The sequence below is a fragment of the Rhineura floridana genome, chromosome 12 (genome assembly GCF_030035675.1).
Source record: "Rhineura floridana isolate rRhiFlo1 chromosome 12, rRhiFlo1.hap2, whole genome shotgun sequence".
Lineage (NCBI taxonomy): Eukaryota > Metazoa > Chordata > Lepidosauria > Squamata > Rhineuridae > Rhineura > Rhineura floridana.
In genome coordinates this window covers 26,414,717-26,439,291 of record NC_084491.1, presented here as the reverse complement: position 1 = coordinate 26,439,291, position 24,575 = coordinate 26,414,717, and the positions used below count along the sequence as shown (strand labels likewise).

At 41.4% G+C, this 24,575-nt stretch overlaps 1 protein-coding gene across 5 annotated transcripts in view; it reads left to right on the top strand.

Moving 5' to 3' along the window:
- The window catches only part of PKNOX2 (PBX/knotted 1 homeobox 2), a 467,254-nt gene that overhangs the window by 24,243 nt on the left and 418,436 nt on the right, over window positions 1-24,575 (top strand). Inside the window, exon 1 of one of the 5 annotated variants that reach the window (XM_061592842.1) lies at window positions 91-174. The exons of the other annotated variants lie outside the window; for them this stretch is intronic. The gene's annotated coding sequence lies outside the window, so the exon portion shown is untranslated. Of the gene's footprint in view, window positions 1-90; window positions 175-24,575 lie in introns of those variants that run through there. 5 annotated transcript variants of the gene reach the window in all.

The following is a 24,575-nucleotide window of genomic DNA, read 5'->3' as shown; positions in this document are numbered from 1 at the left end:
GGAGGAAGAATAGAACCATCATGGCTAGTAGTCATTGATAGCCTTACCCTCCATGCATTTGTCTGTTAATCTTTGTGCTTGCTTCCACAGCACTGAGATATTTGTCAGTCAAGATGGCTCTACTGAGGGCGAGAATTAGGAATGGGGGAAAATGGATTCGGTTGGCATTTAAAGGTACATCTACCTAATTTGCACTTTCTGAGATAATGTGAGCCAAAACACAGCCATCCTTCAAAACTCACACTTTTCTGAATGTTGCCATTTAGCCAAGTCATGTATTCAAAAATATCTAAACTATATATATATACTATATAATAATATAAACTAGGCCAAAGTTTGCATAAAAATGGCTATATTAGTGAAAATAACATACGGAAATGCATTACAGTTGGGAAAATTGCTTTGCAAAAGTGCAGATATTGGGCAAAATTGCATACAAATCTGTGTATATTAGAAATTGGCACTAAAATGCTGATGAATTTTCATGAGGACTTTTTTAAAAAAATCTCAAACTGATGTGGGAACGGGGAGAACTAAATTTAAGATTGGAACAATGAGAGATTGAGAAAAACCAAAATGGACAGTTGCCAGTCCCTAGCTGTAATGTAAGAGGAAATTCTAGACTACAAAAAAGAAAAGCAACCAGAATGATCGTCTGTAGTATATGAGAGATGAGGAATTTTTGCTCTAGGGGTTGAGGAAGTTAGGACTGTATTCATTTAACTTCTACTCAGAGTAGATCCATTGAAATGAACAGTCACAAGTTAGCCATTTTTATTTCAGAGGGTCTGCTATGACTAACCCATTGACTTCCTCACTTGATATAAAGAGAGAATTAACTCGTAATGGGCAAACATTTCTGCTCAATTTGAAGTTCGGCTCTGCAAAATGAACCATCATTTGAAAAATTATCCTCACAACAACCCTGTGAGGTAGGTTAGGCTGAGAGATGGTGGCTGGTCCAAGATCATCAAGTGAGCTCCATGGCTAAGTGACTGGCTGCTCATTAGCTACCATGCCATGTTCAAGGTTCTAGTTTTGGTGTACAAAGCCCTACACAGTTTGGGACCAGGATGCCTGAAAGATCATCTTACCTTTTATATACCCAGACGATCACTATGCTCTGCAGGTACCATCTGACCAAGAGGTCCATTCCACACAACATAGGAAGTGGTCCTTTAGAGTTGTGCCTCTTACCCTTTGGAATTCCCTCCCATTAAATATTAGACAGGGGGCATCTCTGTTATTTTTCTAGCACCTATTGAAAACATTCCTCTTTCAAAAAGCCTTTTTAGTAGAGACCTTATTCCAGTTTGTGTCTGTGCTGGAATTGCTTTTTAAGATGTTTTTAAAGTTGTTTTTTAAAGTTGTTTTTAAAGATGTTTTCTTTTAATGAGTTGTTAAAGATGTTTTCTTTTAACACGTTTTAAAGTCTTCTGTTTTTAAGATTTTTCAACTGCTGTTAGTGTTTTTGTTTGCCACCCTGGGCTCCTCCTGGGAGGAAGGGTGGGATATAAATCAAATAAATAAGTGGGGATTTGGACCCAGGTCTCCCAGGTCCTAGCCAAACACACTAACCATTTCACTGCACTGACTATTTCTTTTGCTAGGGAGCCTTGCTAAGGACTCAGGCACCCTGCAAAAATTAGATTTCCCTGCCATAGGTCATTGAAGGAAGAGAGAAATTGCTTGATGAATGCAGTGGGGAAAGTAAGGGAGAGGCTGCTTCCTGGCTGTCAGGTTCCTTGTCTTGGTACTTTCATTATTGATGATATGATAGCTGCCAGGAGCTACTTCTGCATGTAAGAAAGCAAACTTCCTTCTCAGCCAGTAAAAGCATCCTTTTACCCTTCCTTAAGTGCTAAGGCCATGACTTATGCAGCAAGCTGAATTTTTTACTTTGGCTAGGTGAAAGAAATGGATTAGCATTAAGAACCGGACATCTTGCTGAATTAAATATTTAACACTAAATGCGATTGGCAGAGTATTGAGGTATTATGTGCCGGAGCCTATATAATGTGTATGATTTTGGCTGCTGCCAAATTTCCCAGTAGCTGCAGAATAATGGTCTATCGCAGTGCAGATGTCAGGAGGCGACTCGGCTCAAATCAAAATGTGATCTATTACAAGAAGCCTCAGCTCCAGGACAGTCATGTGCAGGAGACAGCAGCTGTCTTCTGTTATTACTCATACAACGGAAAGTTAGGCCCGGCTCTTGAAGCTGGTCATATTAAATGTCAGCAGGGAAAGGATACTGATATGTGCCGAAAAATGTAATCTCTTTAATCTTCACCCTGATCCAGCAAGCGATTCAGCCCAGTTTGCTTATTTTCCTTGTGCTCTTGCCAATGCATGCAGCAGGTTGGAGGCTGCCTATTTGGGAAACCATGCCAGTGTTGTCAGCTGAAGTATCGTGTGTGTGTGTGTGTGTGTGTGTGTGAGTGTGTAGAAAGGGAATTGTTGGTTTGAAAATACAGGAGAAGATCCACTGAAATTCTTATTCTGTTTTGTTGGCCATAGTCATGGTCAATTGGGGAGGGGGCATTTGGCCCAGGGTCTCAAGCTCAAAGGGGAAGGGGCTCAAGTTTAGACACTTTTTTTTCTTTTGGCATTTGATAAGTTTCACAGCTTGTTTTTATGCTCATGGGATCAAACTGTGACACTCTCGGCTCAGAGCTGCAAATTTAAGCAAATAATATGAGATGTGATTTGGTAAAAAACTTTTTTTTTGTGAACTGATACAGATTTTGTCATTTGTTTACATCAACTGTGACATGGCACAAAAGCAAGGTTTTTCCTCAATAATTAGTATATTTGCACGGTACAAAGGCTATTTAACATTTGTTAAATAAAAAAATTATGTCTCTTTTTTGTGTGTGCACGTGTCTTATTTTGTGTTCGTGCACTGCCATTTTTTCATTAAAAATGGGGCCTGAAAAGCTGGAAGTGGCCCTGACCTCCCCAGCCCTTTGAGAGGGCCTGCTCATAGTTTATAAGCGGAGAGTGCTGTGAAAATGCTGTAGTTTCTGTGTAAAGCAGAGGTTCTTAATCTGTGGTCCGTGGACCCCAGGGCACCAAAAACAAACAAAATAATAAATTTCCAATTTAATAAAATGTATTTATTTATTTAGGGGGTCCATAGCTTTCATCAGATTGTCAAAGGGGTCCCTGACCCCCAAAAGGTTAACAACCACTGATCTAATGATTTGTGAGGGATCGGGTGACAGGAGGAATGGTCTCTAATCACTACCAAACATCATGCAACAATTCTGCATCAGTTCACACAGCGTCAGATCCGGGGTTACTGCTGTTTGCGCATTCCATGAGAAGCTGCAGCTGAGCACAACTTTGATATGCTTGGTTACGAGTACGTGCAATAATCCATGTGTTTTGAACCCTGTGTAATCTGTGAATTTGGGGAAAGATTTGGCAGGTGTATACTCAAATTGTTCTTTTAATCATGCAGCTGAAAATGTTATGTGAATCATGTCGGAAACTTTGTGCATAACAAGTCACTGAGGTTGCTGTGCAATCTTCTGAGCCAGGAATGGGGTACCTGTGGCCCTCCAGTTGTTGCTGGACAAAACTCTCCTCATCCGTGAGTGTTGGCCCTGCTGGTTGGTGCTGATGGGAGTTGTTGCCCACCCACATCTGGAGGGCCACAGATTCTTCAGTCCTGCTCTGAGCCAAAGGATTCTGACAATGTAGTTCAAGAGCAGGAGTGGACAACCTCCTTTTATTGAGGGCTGCATTCCCTCTGGGGTAACCTGTTGAGGGCTGCATGCTGTTGGCAGGTGAAGCCAGAGTTGTTGAGGGGCAGAGCCAGGGACAAAAGTGGTCTGGATGAACTAATCTAGAATAAAGGCTGCTCTGTTTCAATTCTCACTGCGGCTACCTCAGGTTAGAATTTCCTTTCCTGTGCAGGTTTACTCAGAAGTAAGCCCCACTCCTTTTGATGAAGTTACTTGCAAATAAAGGTGTTTTTTTTCTTTTGTATGACAAATACAGCTAACATTTTGGAAAGTAATTCCTTTCTAACTGTAGCATGTTATACAATACACATAAATGGTAGAAGAGCCTGTGTAGTGTGGTGCGTTGAGTGTCAGATTGGGACTTGGGAGACCAGGCTTCGAATCCCCATTCAGCCATGAAGCTCACTGGGTGATCTTGAGCCAGTCTCCAACTCTCTCAACCTAACCTACCTCACAAGCTTGTTCTTAAGAAAATATGGACAGGAAGAGAGTCATGTGCACTGCTTTGAGCTCCTTGGAAGAAAGGTGGGATACAAACAATAAATAAGCCTATCAATCTACTCTCATACAGGTGGGGGGGAATCCCTTATTTTCATCAAGCCGTATGACCACCATCATCATCATCATTATCATCATCATCATCAAATATTTCTGGTTCAAATCATTCTGAAACTATGGGATGGGGAGGAGAGAGACACTTTAATAAGCCAGAAAAAATAAGCAGGGCATCAACAAGCAGGAATAAACCCCAGTGGGGTGAAAAAGTAGGGCAGCTTTTGGAGGGGTCAGGGGTAACACAAAATGACTTCAGGGGCCATATGTTCTTCCTGGGCTTGAGGTTGCCCACCTGCATTGTAGAGTACTGGCACTTGCAAAATGAAGAACTGTGCTTTTGAGCACTGTCTGGAACTGGTTCCATGTGTTAGGAGTTTTTAAAAGCTAACGGGTACATTTACTCTCCTTGCCACCTTATCTAGAAGTGCTTGTGCACTGATCTCACCTGGAAATAAAGACAATATTAAGAAATAATAGTGGAAAATATTTTTGTTTTGCTAAGTGTTTTAAGAGAATTAATTTGATTCAGCATTGGTAACTCATTCTATATTTTATGTTTTCTCGCCTACAGTAAGGATGTTTTAATGATTTTATTGTACACTGCTATGATATTTTTCTTGAGCTGGCAGTTCATAAAGATAATATATTGTTTAATGGTCAGAGGCTATTGCTTTCCTTTTTCTTTTAAATGCACTGTATATTTTGGAAAGTTGTTTGTTCACTATGCATTTGGACACCTCTTAAGATATCATAACCAAATTTTGCATGATGGTTACTGAGATCAAGGAACAGGTTTTCATCTAGGTTTGGATACCATTAGATGCCATTTTGAATCAAGATGGCCAACTGTACCTTTTGAAACTGCACTGATTTTTTGGTTTTTTTAGATTTCCTGAGCAGTGTTGGGTACCAGGCAGATAGTGTGAAATAATTCTTACTAGGCATGGAGGAGAAATTTGATTCAGTTCACATTTCATGGTGAATCTGTCAAAATCACACTTTCTGAAACAATTTGAGAACCAAAATTCTTGCTTGTCTGAATTTTCTTCAACCAAACCATGTTCACAAAAATGCATATATTAATTAAAAGTGCATATATTTATTTAAAATGCATATATGCCACCCTGGGCTCCTACTGGGAGGAAAGGCGGGATATACATCTAATAAATAAATAAACAAGGGGACAGTGTGCATAAAAATTAATATATTAATGAAAATAACATACAAGAATGCATTCTATTAGGGAAAATTGTGTGCAAAATTGTGTACGTTAATCATAACTGCATAAAAATGTATTTATGAAGAGAAATTCGTACTAAAATGCTGATGAATTTTCATGAGGATTTTTTAAAAGAAATGTTGTTTGCAAATTGCTGCAGAAATGAACTGAGTTAAAGTTGGGAAACATGAGAAATGGAGGGAACTTAAATGGACAAATCCTTCCATCTCTAATTCAGACCAAGCTTCTTCATTCCTCTGTGTGTGCCTCTATTAAACTAGGCTGTATTTGCCCTTGCATGAGATGGAAACTCATCCACAATAGTTTCTCCCTCCTTTTGTTATTCTGAGAAGGGGTGTAGTCCTTCAGGGTTTCAGGGGGGCTTAGATCCAGCCAGGAATGGAAAGATTGGTCAGTGTTGGTTCTCTTCATTTCTCACTTTTTTCCATTCTTAAATTCAGTTCTCCACATTTCAGTAGAAATTTGTGGATTTTTGTAAAAATCCTCATGAAAATTCTCCAGCATATTAGTGTGAATTTATCCTAAAAACACATTTTTGTAGGCAGTTTTGATTAACGAATGTATTTTTGCAAGCCATTTCTTGTCATATAATGCATTTTTGCATGTTATTTTCACTCATTTATTCATTTTTATGCACGCATCCCCTAACACATGCATTTTTGTAAATACTGTTTGTTTGACAAACTGCACTGCAGGATCTGAATACACAAATTTTGAAGGATAGCTGTGTTTTGGTTCTCATATTGTTTCGGAAAGATCGAATTTGATAAATTTGGCTTGAAATGCAAACTGAATCAAAATTCTCACCCTGTCCTATGAGCCAATCAGCATGAAAGGGGAGTGTGTTAGCCACTGAGAAGAGTCATCTCATTTGCTTCTTTATTGTTTCCTGCTGATTGGAGCTAATCAGAGTGAAAGGTGATCCTATTAGTTCCTTTTCCAAAAAGCCAAACTGTGGAGAGTGAGAATTCTGAAATGGCTGAAGAAGAGACAGTGAATCCTGATGACAGTATACCATGTACATCATCAAGCAGTTTGGTAGCAGCAGGAGATATACGTGTAGACACTGAATGCAGTAATTGAAGCAATATCTCTGACAGTGAGAAAGGACAGTCAAATGGTGACAGTGAAAGTGAAAGCAGAAAGCTGTATTCAAGCCTGTCCAGATTATTCTATAATCTTAGAAGGAGCGTGGCTGTGAGGGGACATGGTTGTGACTATTATGAAGGGACCCTGCACTTCTGAATTTACCACTATACCATTGACTCTGAGGATCAAAGGAGATGTGATAGTAACAGGAAATGCATATTTTTTTTTTAAAAATGCAAATTGCATCAGCTGGGAAGTTTGGTAATTAATGAGATCACATTAATGAGTAATTAATGGGACATTAAACCCTTTCTTCTTCTACTGTGGTCTTGATGAAAACCCCTTTTCTGAAGCAAGTACTTGCCTTGGGAGGGGGAATCCTTTATTGGTACCAATGGGAGATTCCACACACACACACACCCCATTTCCCGCTAGCAATACCAGCTTCAGAAGATAGATTTTTCTCAGGACTGTCATATGGGAAGAAAGGATTAAATGCCCCCTCTGTGGCTGCCATGATTCTATTAAGTCTCAGATTCCCCTCTCCAGCTGATGTGATTTATATTTTTGAAAACCTGGTTGTGAAATGTAGACATATTTTAACATCATGTCTAGTGTGGTCCTGAGTAGCAGAGCGATTCCTCAGACAGAATGAACTGCATAAGGAGAGAGAAACTTTCCAGAGTTGCAATAATTTCCTGTAACCTCCCCCCCCCCGGGAGTTTGGGAGCCATGGGAAGTCCCAGAGACTCTTTCCCCATTTCCCCCGGTGTCACAGCTCCATGGAAAGGATAGCATAACGTTTGATTGCAAAAGTGTATAGAAAAAGGGACCCCCCTTTTCCCAAGATTGAACACTCTGTAGTGCCAGAAGAAGAGGTAGTGTGGGGGGGGGGACAAGAGAGACAGGGAGCACAGCCCTTCTCCTCTTTATCCAGTAAAACCCAGGCCGGATCTGGGAAGTACCTGGGATAGAAAGTCAGTAGGGTAGTTGGAACTGGGACTGGCTGAAGTGATCCAGCAGATGGCAACCTTCACTCTGAATCCATAGGAGACCTGTCACATGCCAGCCACACACAGGATGATCTAGAATAAACAGCTTTTCCCTCCCCATCCTTTCAGCCCTTCTGGCTCCATTGCTTCATGCTCTTTGAAGTGTTGTCTTTCCAGGACATAACTGAAAACTAAGCCCCCTGTCTATCCATGGTTTCTCCTAATGGTCTTCTGCCTCCCCCCCCCAACTACAGGCAACTTATCACCAGTGTTCAATTGCTTCCAATGCACTAACCTGCTGCTTCCTGTGTCTTCCACCCCCTTTTTTCACCTTCTGTGACTGATTTCCTATGGGGAATGTCCCTAGCCAAAAGAATGTATATTGTCATTCTGTCACTGCTGCTGACTACCCCAGAAGCAGGAGCCTTCCAGACATGGGAGAACTGCATTCCACTCTCACTTTAAATACAGGCGTACGTCTGTGTCTGCATGCACAGGTCTATGTAGGGATGTGCTCCATTGCCCTTCTATCAGAAGAGAGCAGGCATCCTCTGCTAGCAACACAACATTTATTATTATTATTATTATTATTATTATTATTATTAGATTTATATCCCGCCCGTCCTCCCAGCAGGAGTCCAGGGCGGCAAACAAAAGCACTAAAAACATTAAAACATCATAAAAACAAACTTTAAAACAAAACATCTTCAAAAACGTTACTTAAAAAAGCTTTCAAAATATCCAGGATGAAAAACATTTTAAAAAAGGTTTAAGAACATATTAAAAAGCAATTCCAACATAGATGCAGACTGGGATAGGTCTCTACTTAAAAGACTTGTTGAAAGAGGAAAGTCTTCAATAGCCGCCGAAAAAATAACAGAGATGGCGCCTATCTAATATTTAAGGGGAGGGAATTCCACACAGTAGGTGCCGCCTACCCATGATACACATTTGGAGGATGGAAATGGGAAAAAAAACCAATGTCTCCTGCGGTAATGCTTGATAGATGCTGGAGAGCAAGCAGGGGTGGCCTTTGGGGGTGGCCCAAGAGTAGGGTTACCAACTGTACTCTTTTAAGAGTGCATGTACTCTTTTTGAGATGGTGCAACAGCATACTCTTACTTTTCACTTAGCGAAGCCAAATGTACTCTTTTTGAAATGACAAAATGATAGTAACCCTACCCAAGAGCCTAGGCTGAAGGCTCTTTGCACCCAACCCTGGATCTCCTGCCTCTCTTTATGTTTTGCTTACACCAGAGATGGAGAACCTCAGGCCCAGGAACAAAACACGTCCCTCTAGGCCCCTCTATATTATGGCCCTTGGAATTATCTCCAGGCCACCGCCCTGCTTTGCCTCCTTGAGTGTTTTTGCCTGGCTGGAATGAGTCCTTGAACTCTGAGAATGCTGCTTGTTTGCTTGGATGGAAGACAGAGAGGAGTGTGCGTGGAAACTCTCCCACTGCACAAAGGTAAAATTCACATCCATTGCTCCACCCATTTTTGCCGTTGGCTCTACCTACCACTGGCATGTGACCCTTGGGCGCCTACAAAGAAGGAAATGTGGCCCTCAAGCTGAGAAATGTTCCCCATCCTCCCTTAAGGGAAGCTTTCCCACTGAAAGAAGGCCTAATCTATACGTATAAATTAGCATATGCAATTCTTCTTGCACATTTGTGCTACGGACCTGTGTCCCCGAGTCTTTTAAGGATCTACCAGCGCTTCTGCTGGAGAGGCTGGTATGTGGCTAAAAGACTACCTGATTAAACTACTGTACGTGATGAAATTAGACTCTTGTGTCTTCTCTACTCTTGGTTAACGCCTCTTGAGTATGTCTAGATCACAGCATCCCCCCCCCTTGAAATCCTTCATTGGCATGTACCTCTCCTCCATTTTTGGTCAAGAAAATGCACAGCTTGAAATTGCAAAGAGGGTTAGAACTGAAATGGCATGCACAACTCTAAGCATGATATGTAGGGATGATAGCAAAATTGGATTTTGTGGGTTTGGACCACAGCATTTCATGTGCCCACTTTCCCTGAGCCCATTCCAAACTGAGGCCATCTCCCTCAGGAACTCATGTGCAACCAAAAGCCACTTACTACATCTTTCCCTAAGTTTTACTGGAGAGGGGGGAAGGGCAGTGGAGAGAGCTCACAGATTTGGGCTTCAGGTCTGGATACTGTCGTTCAAGTTGGTGATAGTGTCCAGGCGCATTGAGCATCAAATGAATGTAGCTGCCATGTTTTGCCAAATAAGACTGCAGCATTTGGTTTGTTTAATGTAGATAAATGTCACATCCACACCATACATTTAAAGCAGGATTTAAAGAATCATGGGAAATGTGATTTACCTCTCACAGAGCTACAGGTCCCAGTAACTGCAGTTTCCTGGATTCTTTGGGGGAATAAATGTACGTTAAATATATGGTGTGGATCAATCCTCCTTTTCTTCGACCATCTGGTTGCGTTCCTATGGTGTAGCAGCCCTTAATTGAAAATTTTGATCATGTGATGAAAAGTTTGTGGTTTGCTTGCTAGCACAACAAATGACCTATAAGGAAGGCATTTATTCCTTGGAAAATATGCTGCCCACATTATTCAAATTGTATCTAATATCTACTTTCTTTCTTAAATACTGGATAATATTCTGTTCTATGCAGTGGTGTTTTCAACACCAACTGTTCCAAGGTAACTTTCAAATCATATGTAACATTTAGAACAAAATGAAATTTTTATTCTCCAGTTTTGGTACACTTTAGAGAATTTTTTAAATTTTTGATATTTTTTCTCAGTAATGAACTAGATTTTATTATGAGATGGACCATAATTTACTGTGGTTATTTTCCTTGCGAACTGTATTCATAATCCTCTGAACTTTGTCCTCCAACTGTGATTGTCTTTGTTTCTGATTATATAAATTTTCACTGGGCTTGGAAGACAGCTCTTGGAATACCTTCAAGCCCTTCTTAGCTGGCAGAAGCGCATGACTTCATTGCATAGTGAAAACCTATCTTTGTATTTGAATTACTTTTTACAAGGGAGAAGTTGCTTTCTGTTAATGTACAAAACTGTTTGGCATCTGCTGGTCTTCAGATTTCCCCGGACTTTCCAGTTCAGGACAGCTTAGAATGTTGTTCTTTCCCTTTACATTTTGTGGATGTTTCCTTTAAAGAGGAGTCCATAAATCTCAGGAATATAGCTGGTTTGTGTATATATATTTTTGGTCTCTCTAAAGCAGCAGAATTCTCTCTTGAAAATGTCAGCAAGCATTTAAGTCAGCTTAAATGGATGTTCCCATGGGTGAGCCTTATTTGTCAAGTACTATTCCATGACAGATGCCAGTTGCTTGTTGGTACCTCGACTATATGTACTTGTAAATATGGGGATAATTCTCTGAAGTCATAACACAACTCTCTGTGCTTAGAAGGAAAACAATACTGCAAAATCTGCATAGCTGTGATGATGATGCAGAAACAGCTTTCATGTTTAAGAGGATGTTTCTAGCCAATAGTGATTGCCTTTTGCAACAAGAACCCAACTGCACTAGGCTACACATGAAGGATGAGGGGAAAGGTGGCAGGTAGGCATTACCAAGTTTTCCTCTCCCATATCAGAGATATTTGTCAGTGAAGAGTAGGGATGGGTGTTAATTTCAGTTTCTCATTTTTCGGCCTTAAAGTTCAATTCTCCACATTTTCAGATCAATTTGTGATTTTAAAAAAAAGTCCTCATGAAAATTACATTTGCATTTTAATGCAAATTTCTCCTAACACGCACTGTTTTGGAAGCAATTTCCCCTAATATAATGCATTTGTTCATGTTGTTTTCATTATTGTGTGACATTTGCACACTTTATCCTCTAGTATATGCATTTTTGCACACATTGCTTGGCTGGAGAACTGCACTGCAAAATTCAAACAAGTGCAAATTTTGAAGGATGGCTGTGTTTTGGTTCGCATATTGTTTCAGGAAGTGTGAATTACGTTGGTTTGCCTTTAAAGGGGAACTGACATGAATTCCTGTCCCATTCCTAGTCAAGAGACTACTGTTCATGTGTTTGGTACAGCTGCACTTGAGTGCAGAAGAAGTTGAGTTTGGGATCTTCCTCCATGGCAGCTACAAACCATAAGTTGATGTAATGTTTTACAGCAGGGGCCCTCCAGAAGTTGTTGGACTTCAGTTTCCATCAGCCCTAGCCAGCATAGCCAATGGTCAGGAAAGATGGGAGTTGTGATTCAGCAACATCTGGAGGGCCACAGGTTTCCTACTCCTAGAGACTAGTGATCTTCAGTGCTGCTGTTTAAGAGCTCCTTAATGCTGAATGTGAATGTCAGTGCATGGTGTAGAGAAAGTACAGTCAAGATTATTTTTCCACCTTCTCCACTATTGGCCAACTTGATCTTAAGATCAGGTGGAGGGATCTGTCCACAATCCCCATCAGGAGGGGCTACGTAGAAGAGCCTTCTCCATGGTGGAGCTTCAACTCTGGAATGACGTCATAAGAATAGCTCTGCTGGGTCAGACTAAGCACCCACTAATTATGTAATTATGATGTTCATAAGCTTGCTGCACATTGCCCTGAGCATCCTTTGGAGGAAGGGTGATTTAGAAATATCCTAAATAAAATTATAATAGTTCTTAGAAACTGATGGGCAGCAGGCTGCAGAGAATACTTGTTTATAGAACACCTAATTTATGGAATTAACTGCCACAAGTCACATGCTTTTTGCAACTTACACACTCACACAAACCTCCGTTCCCTATGCCTACAGTTAGCTGGACAGAAAGTTCACCCTTTCTACCACACTTTGTACATGTTCTCTTAAGTTTTCTGCAGCCCGGTATATATGGTGGGAAGACTATAGAACCTAGATTAGTGCTCAGGTCCTTCAGAACTAGAAAATGCAGGGAAATTCTTGAAAGTTGCTGATCTGGGGTTAAGGGAGATTGTGTGTGATTTCGAGGCAAGCATTCTTTTTATTTTAGCATTTAAGTAGTTAGTGCATAATTGGGGTCTATAATGCTAGTTCACCCTGCTTCTGGTGTGTTTTCCCCACTTTAAACACAGATGTCAAAAACAAAGTGCACTGTACATTACATTCCTGCTGCTGCATAATATGTTCCTAATGCAGCATTATGAATAGTACGCTGATGATGGCAACCTTGTGTACAAGAAAATCAGAGCGCAGAATGAGAGCTCAGATTGAATTATTCTGCTCCAGGACATCAAAGACTGTGATTATATAGTCAGGTTGGTACGTTTCACCCTGTAAAATGTTGACCCTCTGCTGATCCCTGACGTTTTCTATTTTTATACTCGCTCATGAGATGATCCTTTTCAACACTTGATGGCTAGAACTTGTCATGCAGCAGGAGACTCTGTTTAATGCATGGGTCTCTTTGGCAGAGCTTGGAAAAGTTACTTTTTTTGAACTACAACTCCCATCAGCCCAGTTCAGTGGCCATGCTGGCTGGGGCTGATGGGAGTTGTAGTTCAAAAAAGTAACTTTTCCAAGCTCTGCTCTTTGGTTAAGTAAGATGCTTCCAATAATGTAATTGTGCTGTTTCATATTTTCCGCTCTTTTAATTTGTGTCTCATTTCTGAGTGAGATGGGAAACAAATCACTTGAACGTGTTAATTTAGGGACAAGTCTGTGGTAGTCCAGATGTTACTGTTACTACAGCTTTCATCCAATGGAGACTGTTGGTTCTGATGTCAGTGGGGCAGTGAATCCACTCCAGGTTTTAGTCCAAACTTTCAAAGACCTGTCCAATGTGCTGTGACAAAAGGCAGCACCAGCCACAAGCCATGTCATTGCATTCTGCACTGGTTGCAGCTTCTGGATCAAACTAAGCAGTAGATAGAAGATGAACTGGCGCTGGTATACTTTTCTAGATAAGATTTCACCCTAATGAGCTCTGGAAATGGGATTCTGTTAAAAACAAATGCCCTCTAATTAGGTAAAAAAAATAATTCCCTGTGCCATTACTCAGCTTGTTAAGATTTCAACTTTAATAAATATTAGATGTGGTGAAAGTAACTGTGAGCCCTGAGAACAACTTAAAGCTTGTTCTACAGTGGAGACAACTGATGGGTCATTCCACGTATTCATCAGATGCAACTGAAAGGCTTTTTAGAAATCCATTTCAAAATTACACCCAATCCTGACAAATGTTCATAATAACATGTTGTAAGGGGCAGTTCCAGGAAAATGGGTTGGCTAATGAGGTCCTCAAGATGATACCCAGCAGGAAATATTAATGCCAGAGTTCCGGAAACTCCCTTTTCTTATGCATGCACAAAGCAGTGTAGTGGTAAATTTTGAAGTGTAAGAATTGCCCATGATTGCCCCTATAGCCACAGCCTTAAGGAGAGTCCAAAAATTCAGGCACTTGTTTTATTCATTTGTATATATACAGACACCCCCCCCGAGTAACAGTATATAGAACAATGCCCAGTTTATTAGGATCAGCATGTAGAGTAGACGCTACTGAACTTGTTGGTGCTTACTTCTGACTGCATAGTTTCAATTTGTAAAGCGCATTGACCTTCAACAAAAGATCTTCAGTCAGCTGAAGATCAGCTTTTAATTAGAAAAGCAAACAATCTTGCAAGGAACTACCATTTAACGACAAGCATGAAGTAGGAACCCCATGAAAGGAAAGGGCAGAAGTATCTAGCTTTTGCTTGCTTGTTTTCCACAGTCTCTGACTTCCTTTAGGCTAACCTACTATAAACAAACTTCAAAGCCTCATTCTCACTTAACCTGGCTCTCTGGCAGATGACATCATTGCTTCCTTTCTGAAAAAAATCCCAGAGCTGTGCTTTCCTGCGTTCCCCCTTCATGACACCACTGCATGTGCACTCATGTACAATTCAGGGCCAAACTAGACGTGTCACTATTTTACAATTATTAATTACATGAATGATGATTTTTCAAAAGTAAAGAGCCCAGTTCTAGATTGGGAGCATGGCACAGGGGAGGGACCTTGTAACCCTTTGCTCCCAATCCAGGTGGTGTCTCTTCTTGTCTAATTGCTGTTTTCATCATAAGGGAAGCAGCTATTATTGCCAATGAATGGGAACTTCCTTCCCAATGCAAAGAGAAGTTAGGGGAGAGATCTGGACTGAGGCGTTCACAAGGGCAAAGTGTTAAAGCCCCCTTCTCCCTCATGCCATGGTACTGATCCAGATTTGGTGGGGCTGTGTTTTGTGGCATCTACTTAAAACTGCAACCCATTCACAAAATTATTAACTGCCTGAACAACATCATGTCTATTTAAAAGGAGAATGTTTTTAAAGGAGTGTGGCTTGAATCTTAACCTCTACTTGAGTGCAGGGATGGGGTAGATGTTCTATTCAGTTCACATTTAAAGGTGAATCTACCTAATTTGCTCTTTCCGAAACAATCTGAGAAACGAAACATGGACATCCTTCATAATTTGCACCTCTCTGAATTTTGCAATGCAGTTCTCCAGCCAGGTAATGTGCACACAAAATGCATATACTGGGTTAAAGTGTGCATAACATGTATATATTAAGTGAAAATATTAAAAATTGTATTATTATAGGGGAAACTGTTTTGCAAAAATGTGTATATTTGGCAAAATTGCACACAGATATATATGGTAGGAGATGAATTTTCATGAGGACTTTTTTGAAGAAAATGCAAGCTGATGTGGAAAACTGAATTTAAGATTGGAAAAATGAGACACTAAGAGAAACTGTAATCGACAGATTCACCTATCCCTGCTTAACTGTATCTTCACACATCTTATTGGAATGAATGAATGCTATTGCTTTTATTTACTTATTATTACATTTATACCCCACCTTTCCTCCAAGAAGCTCAAGGTGGTGTACGAACATGGTTCTCTCCTTACCAATTTGATCCTCACAACAACCCTGTGAGGTAGGTTAGGCTAAGAGACAGTGATTGGCTCAAGATCACCCAGTGAGCTTCATCGCTGAGTGGGAATTTGAACCCTGGTCTCCTAGGTCCCAGTCTGACACTCTAACCACTTCACTACACTGGCTTGTAAAACGTGATGAAAACCTGGCATTTCTGATTACTGTGTCGTGAGCTAATTCACAGGTTTTGCTGATAGGTCCACTCATGTATATTATTTATTTATTTTATTTTATTTATATACCGCCCTAAGCCAAAAAGGCTCTCTGGGCGGTGTACATAAAAGATAAAACAAGCAAGATATATAAATACAGTAAATATAACAGAATCAAAAATCAAAACAACAAGCAACAATAACCAAGCAACATCAAAATATAACAATAATAAGATACTGTTTAAAGTACACTATAAAAACAATTATTAAAATACATTTTAAAATGCCTGGGAGAATAAAAAGGTTTTCACCTGGCGCCGAAAAGATAGCAGCATCGGCGCCAGGCGTACCTCATCGGGGAGACTATTCCACAATTCGGGGGCCACCACCGAGAAGGCCCTGGTTCTGGTCACTACCCTCCGAGCTTCTCGATGGGATGGTACTCGGAGGAGGGCCTTAGATGTCGAGCGCAGTGTACGGGTAGGTTCGTATTGGGAGAGGCGTTCCACCAGGTATTGCGGTCCCATGCCGTGTAGGGCTTTATAGGTCAAAACCAGCACTTTGAATTTAGCCCGGAAACAAATAGGAAGCCAGTGCAGACGGGCCAGAACAGGTGTTATATGAGCGGACCTTCTGGTCCGCATCAGTAGTCTGGCCGCTGCATTCTGGACTAGCTGTAGTTTCCGAACTATCTTCAAGGGCAGCCCAATGTAGAGCGCATTGCAGTAGTCCAACCTAGAAGTTACCAGAGCGTGAACAACTGAGGCGAGGTCATCACTGTCCAGATAGGGACGTAGCTGGGCTACCAGTCGAAGATGGTAAAAAGCGTTCCGTGCCACCGAGGCCACCTGGGCCTCGAGAGACAAGGAAGGATCGAAAAGAACTCCCAAGCTACGAACCTGTTCCTTCAAGGGGAGTGTAACCCCATCAAGAACAGGATGAACATCCTCCATCTGGGCAGTGAAGGCACTCACCAACAGCGTCTCGGTCTTGTCTGGATTGAGCTTCAGTTTGTTAGCCCCCATCCAGTCCATTATCGCGGTCAGGCAACGGTTTAGCACGTTAACAGCCTCATCTGAAGAGGATGAAAAGGAGAAATAGAGTTGCGTGTCATCAGCATACTGATGACAATGCACCCCAAAACTCCTGATGACTGCACCCAGCGGCTGCATGTAGATGTTGAAAAGCATGGGGGACAGTACCGATCCCTGCGGGACTCCACAATGGAGAGTCCAGGGTGTCGAGCAGTGTTCCCCAAGCACTACCTTCTGGTGACGACCCACCAAGTAGGAGCGGAGCCACTGCCAAGCAGTACCCCCGACTCCCAACTCCGTGAGTCTCCCCAGAAGGATACCATGGTCGATGGTATCAAAAGCAGCTGAGAGATCAAGGAGAATCAACAGAGTCACACTCCCCCTGTCCCTCTCCCGACAAAGGTCATCATACAGGGCGACCAAGGCTGTTTCGGTGCCAAAACCGGGCCTAAAACCGGATTGAAATGGATCAAGATAATCAGTGTCATCCAAGAGCCCCTGGAGCTGGCCGGCAACCACCCGCTCCAGAACCTTGCCCAGGAACGGAACATTCGCCACAGGTCTATAGTTGTTCAAGTTATCTGGGTCCAAAGAGGGTTTCTTCAGGAGCGGTCTCACCACCGCCTCTTTCAGGCAGTCAGGGACCACTCCCTCTCTTAAAGAGGCATTTATTACCTCCTTGGCCCAACCAGCGGTTCCGGTCCTGCCAGCTTTCACCAGCCAAGAGGGGCAAGGATCTAGAACAGACGTGGTCGCCCACACCAGTCCAAGGATCTTGTCAACATCCTCGAGCTGCACCGACTGAAACTCATCCAATAAATGAGGACAAGACCGTGATCTGGATGCTTCATTAGGACCAACTGCTATAATATTGGAGTCTAAGTCCCGACGAATGCATGCGATCTTATATGACCTTTATGAGTGACTATAAGTGGCAATGTAATGTCTGAATGGAATAAAATCCTGAATTCCTTAACCAGTCTGTGCATTGCAGGTTTCTGGATTTGATTTTTGGAGTGAACAGGCTAGCAGGGAAGCAATTCACATACCTAACACATTATTGCATTATTTTTACATGGATATTCCTGGGAGCAATAATACCGTAATTGGACGATGCACTGTAAATTGGCTCTGAGTCTGTGGGATGTCTTGGGCTATTGTCTCTCCTCAGATAATCTGTCTTAAAGCATAAAAGATTTAAGTTAAATAGATTGGTTCCAAATATGTATCTTTATTGCAGGCTGCTATTAGGACTAGTTGCAGCATTTATGTGTGCAAGGTTTGATCAAGAGACAACAAAAAAAGTTGGCTTTTAAACATTATTGGGCCATGGGAAAAATCTAGCGTGTTAAAGTCCCATAGACTTCAACATGCTTTAACGTTCCTGGTGAAGTCAGTAGGACTTCCAATGACCTTAACTATGGGTGGACTGTCACCTGCTGGTTTTGAAATACAGAAAGTAGTCTTTTAAATGCCACAGAGCCAGGAGTTCATAGCCAGTTTACAGGACCACTTTTATGTCCTGTAAAACATTTGCACCTTTTTGCCAGCTTCAGTTCCTTCAAAATCCTGCTAGTCCTTGCTGTCTGTTCAGAGTCTCCACCCAACATGCATATAAAGGGATCTGAGTAAGTAAGGCAGAAATGGGGAACCTTTGGCCCTCTAGATGTTGCTGAACTACAACTCCCATCAGCTGTATCAAGCATGGCCAATGGCCAGGAATGGTGGAGATTGTAGTTCAGCAACATCTGGAGGCCCAAAGGGTCCCCACACCTGAACTATGGAATGGCACAGCAGCTAAGTGTGGGTTGGCTAAAACAGGGCCAGGTCATAATTGTGTTCAGCTCCAAGGGGCAGCTTCTGGAAAGGCAGGATGCCCATCTTGGCCAAATGCTACCAATAAGTTTCTCTTAAGATGGGAAGGGATAGATGACATTGAAGAAACTGTCTGAACATCAAAAAATTGATATTCAGTGCCTGCAGGACAGCATGCTAAAATGGCCCTAGAGCCCACCTTACCTGACATTTTAAGGCATCCCCCCACTTCATCTGTAACTAGGAATGTGGGAGAAATTAGATTCAGTTCGTATTTCAAGCAGAAACTATCAAATTTGCATGTTCTGAAACAACATGAGAACTGAAACACCATTTTCTGATGCAGTTCTTCAAACCAAGGAATGTTAATAAAATGCATATATTAGGCGAAAATATGCATCCCCCACACACTAGTTGTAAAGATTTGATCTGTAACTAGGAACGTGGGAGAAATTAGATTCAGTTTGCATTTAAAGCCGAATCTATCAAATTTGCACTTTCTGAAACAACATGGGAACCGAGATCAGAGCTTGGAAAAGTTACTTTTTTGAACTACAACTCCCATCAGCCCAATCCAGTGGCCATGCTGGCTGGGGCTGATGGGAGTTGTAGTTAAAAAAAGTAACTTTTCCAAGCTCTGACCGAAATACAATTTTCTGATGCAGTTCTCCAACCAAAGAATGTTGATAAAAATGCATATATTAGGGGGAAATACACATTAAGATGAATATGTTAGTGAAAATAATATACAAAAATGCATTCTGTTCAGAGAAATTGCTTGTAAAGTATGTATATTAGCCAAAACTGCATACAAAAATGTGTTCATTAGGAGAAATGTGCATTAAATTGTTGAAGAATTTTCATGAGGATTTTTGAGGGGCGGGTAAATTTCACAAATTGCTGTGGAAATGCAGGAAACTGAATTTAAGACTGGAAAAATGAGAAACTGAGAGAACAGAAATTGACAGATGTTTCTGTTCCTGTCTGTAACTCATCTTTGGCCTGCAGAGTCTGCAATGTAACTAGGGTGGTCATGTGCCCTAATTTACCAAGGACGGTCCTCTATTTAAAGAACCATAAGAAGGGAGAGCTTTGAAGTTAGCACCCAGATAGTGGACTGAGCAAGCACGCAAGTCTCTTGGCTGTGGTCATGTATTATATTTCATTTTTAATTATAGCAATTAGCATATGCGATACTATGTCCTCTTTTGGGGCAGGGGGATAATAAATAAGTGGGCACCTTAAACGTAACTGGCATTTCATCTGCAACATTTGCATGACATGATGGAAATAAGATGTAGCATCGCATGATCTCACCACACTGAAAACACAGGCATTTTCCTCACCCCACCCCTTTCATGATCCTATATTTTGTGCAAATTCAGGACCAGTAGTTTTCATGCATACACAAACCCAGGGGCAAGGCTATGACTTTGGGTGTACAAATCCTGTGCTATGCTGCAGCCCATTCCCATGCATTGGTTCTGGGTTGTTTTTAAATTTTACTTGGAGTAGGTCTAAGTTAGTCATATCCATTAATGCTCTGAGCATGAACCAAGGTTGGATACACCCCTATGATTTTCATACGGATGAACAAGAAGTGTAAATTGAGCCAGAATGGGCAGGAATGCTTTTGTTGGTTTGTTTATGGAAAAGGGGCATAGCTCAGTTGTAGAGCATCTGCCTTGCATGCAGAAGGTCCCAGGTTCAATCCCCGGCATCCCCAGGTAGGGATAGGAGAGAATCCTGTTTGAAATGCTGGAGGGCCACTGGCAGTCAGTATAGATAAAACTGAGCTAGATGGACCAATGAACTGACTCAGTAAAAGGCATCTTCTTGTGCAAAAGCCAGAGTGATGATGCCATCAGCCGGAGCACTCCGACCTGCCTGTTCCATCTGGTCTGGGAAGGACTGGAATATTCTTAAGGTAGATCTTAGTAAAGGTGGAGAGCTTGGAAAGAGCAGAAAACCAGTGTACTGTAAGGGATAATGACCCAACTCTAAAACTAGATGGAAGTTGAGTCTTGGCTTTATATTGTCATGATACTGCTGACATTTTCTGTAGATTATTTGACCAGCTGCTACAAAACCTCAACAATGACAGGCAGAGACACCCCTGACTGGCTGTAAATAAGAAGGCAGGCAGGTGTGGACTGGCTGAGGGCAGATTGAAGTTGGGAGGGCAGTGCCCCGTTCACCCTAATGGACCAGTCTCCACTGACACTCACCAAAGAGAAATGATTTTAATAAATTTTGCGTGGCGGAGATGGAAAGATCTGTCAATTATGGTTCTCTCAGTTTCTCATTTTTCCAGTCTTACTTTCAGTTCTCCCCATTTCTGCAGCAATTTGCAAAAATCCTCATGAACATTCTCCAGCATTTTAGTGTGAATTTCTCCTAATAAATACTTTGTTATAAGCAGTTTTGAGAAATGCACATATTTTGCAAGCAGTTTCTCATTATATAATGCACTTTGTATGTTGTTTTCACATATATTCGTGCACGTGCACGCTTCCAACATATGCAATTTTGTAAACATTATTTGGTTCGCAAACTGCATTGCAAAATTAAAGTCAGTGCGCATTTTGAAAGATGGCTGTGTTTCAGTTCTCTGATTCTTTTGGAAAGTGTGAATTTGATAGATTTGGCTTGAAATGTGAATTTAATTGAATTTCATGCCCATCCCTGCTGTATGATGAGACTTCCTGACTTTAAAAGCATGTCTGATTTTAATAGAAATGTAGACAATGGACTCAAATTCATATCCAGCAGTTTGAAAGTTGTTTTCAAATGTCCAAAGAGCAGTCAAGGGCTAGGTTCTACCTCCACTGTCGGAGGCAGTATACCTCTGAATGCCCACTGTTGGGAATCACATGGAGAGAATGCTGTTGTGCTCAGGTCCTGCTGTTGGGCTTCCCAATAGACATCTGGTTGGCCACTGTGAGAACAGGATGCTGGATTAAATAGACCACTGCCCTGATCCAGCAGGGCTCTTCTTAGGTTCTTACACAGAAGATAGAACTCTGTTGCTTTAGAAGGAAAGGACCAGAGGATGGAAATGGAAGGGAAGCAGGTTTCAGCTAAACACTGGGGAAACATTCTCATGATAAGATCTGTTTGACAATAGAACAGACTGCCTTAGGAAGTGGTGGGCTGTCCTTCATTGGAGGTCCTCAAGCAGAAGCTGAATGGCCATCGGTCAAAGATGCTGTAGCTGCATCTTGCAATGCAGCTCCTGCATTAGGCAGGGGCTTAGACTAGGTGATTCTTCTGACTCTGACATTTTATGAGGCCAAAGATGCTTTGAATCTTGCAGATATACCGTTGCATCTAGTGTGGGATCTAAAGTTGCTGTGACAGGGTGATTTCTCCATCTCCAACATGGATGATTGTTCTGACAGCAGCTGCACGACAGTCTCTCGCTGGGAATATTGGCCTTTAAGAGCTAAAATGCCCATCTTATGACCAGCCGGTTTTATTAAAACATGGAGGGAGTGGTTCTAAAGGGAAATTTCTGTCTCTCCTTCAAACCTAATGTAACGACAGCTGGTCTGCCGAGAGAGGTGTATTTTCTTGTAATTTACTGTGAGCAGTTGGCTAAAATGTACAGAAGCATGCATATGTGGTGGACACATATTTTCTTGGAATGCAGAAATATCCAAAAGCTGCCGATATCCAAGGTGCGGAAAGGCCATGGCAAAGAATGCTTGGTTTATTTATTTATGTACAGGAGGCACTGTAATGAAATACAACTTCCGTGGATTAGACAAGTGCCACCAGTAATTTTATATATGTGGCATGCAGCTTTAATAAGGTGTTGCAAAACCAATGAAAACACGAGAAACTAAAACCACATTTTCCCTCCAGCAAGCAGAGCCTGTTTTCTCATTTGTTTCCTCAGTCAAAATGTGGTGCTTTTTACTATAAAGGGTGTGTGTGTTAACTCCAATTTGAAAACTTGGTAATTGTGTAATATTTCTTGCTTTTAAAAAAGAAATCTATTCTATATTGATGTATGAAGATTCCTGGATCATAGACTAACCCTGCCAAATAAGTTGGTTTGTGTTTTGTCACGGCAGCAATCGGCTTCAAGAAAGTGTCTCAAGAATAGTATTTTTGGCCATTAAAATCGCATCAGCCCAATTCAGGAAACCGGCCTATAATTATTTCCTATTTAAAAGTATTAACATGGGAGGTTGCTGCAGAATTCAGCATTTAAGGGATGAAAAAGGATTTAGAACTTAAGTTTTTCTTGGTATCTACCTGCTGACAGGAAAATTGGGGGACGTTTGGGGAGGGAGGTGGAATTAGGAATTTGATCTCTGTCCTAGCATCAAGCTTTACTACAACGGAAGGACTGAAAAGATATTTTATGTTCTCTAGGGTCATGGGTAGATCTCCCTGCTCCAGCCTTGCTTAAGTTCTTGACAATCCCCTTTAACTGGACGGATTGTGGGGATCCTGAGTGGGAGAATGTTACTGTGCTTGTGGGCTTCCAATATGATGCCTGTTTTGTGAGAATAGAATAGGGTTGCCAGGTTCACGGCCTGAGACTGATCCTGTATCTTTAGGAGAAGAGAAAGTCAACCAAGTGCAGGTATTCTTGCAACCCTGTAATGGGAAAAACCACAAGGTGGAATTCTCCCTTCCCCCTGCACAAATTTTAAAGATACAGCAGACCTCTTGGAGGCCAGGTCTGGCTACCAAGAGGTCTTCTGTATCTTTAAAAGTTGTGCAGGGAAAAGGGAGAATTTCACCTTGTGGTTTTTCCCATTACAGGGTTGCAAGAACACCTGCACTTGGCTGACTTTCTCTTCTCCTAAAGATACAAGATCAGTCTCAGGCCACAAACCTGGCAACCCTAGAACTGAATGCTGGACAAATGGGCCGTTGGTGTAATCACGCAGGGCTCTTACGATATGCTAGGAATTGAACCTTAGGCCTTCTACATGCAAAGGATGTGTTCTGTCACCGAACTATGACCATTCTCCGTATACATGTGGTATACATGAAGCAAAAGAGACATGCACATGGAACAATTTGTCTGCTGTTTCCTATATGGCATTTATATTTTATGGATAGCATGAGATCTGGCACCAAAAAGAGTCCATGGAAACAAGGCCTAGAAATGCTGGTTCCCAGTAAACTAGGTCACCTGTGGTGGAAATGTGGTATATATGAATCAAAAGATATGTGTGTGTGTGTGTGTTCATATGTGACAATTTGCCTGTTGTTTCCTTTTTAGAAATGCTTTCCATTTGTTCCATATAATGAGAACCCGGAGAAGTGTAACTGCTTGACACATTCTGAAAAATAAAGTGAGCTACAGTGCCTCAGTACTTTAGGACACATCCTTGTTAAAGTTCTGGGGAGATAGCTCTAGGAATCATCCAGCAAGCCAGAATTCCATTCATTCTCTTTTTAATTTTGGAGATAATTCCCTTAATCCATCCAAAAAATTATATTTCATTTCAACTGTATTATTTACGAGAACCTTTTATTATAATGATCAGTGGTGTGTGATCCCGCGTTTGCAGTTTGTTGGGAAATTAGCCTCCTTTCCTCTTTCTTTTCAAAGATACATTACTTTCAGTTTTGTTGGAAGGCATTTTATAAAGCCCTTAAAATGTTTTTAAACACTACTTCAGGCTTATAGGTCTAGTTTTAGAATTGCAATTACAAACTCCCTTATCCCCAAGCAAATTCCCACTGTGATGGGCTATGTAAACTGCTTTAGACATTTTAATGCTCCCAAGCAATAAATCTGAAAAAGGAAAGCAAGCACCTCAGTTTGTAAAATAAAATAAATAACATTGCCTCCTAATTTATGCTGCATATAAAACTCTGTGAAGTTGCTTTGTATCTTTCTGTGGAGAAGTTTATATATAATTTTTTTGTAATTGTTTCAAGCTGTTAATCCCCCCTCCCCCAGATGTTGCTTGCTTTCTGCTGAAAAGGGACTGTGCAGAAACGGTTGGAAGGGAAGGCTTTGTCTTACTAACCTTTTCTCGCCTCTCTACGCTTTCTGATTTATC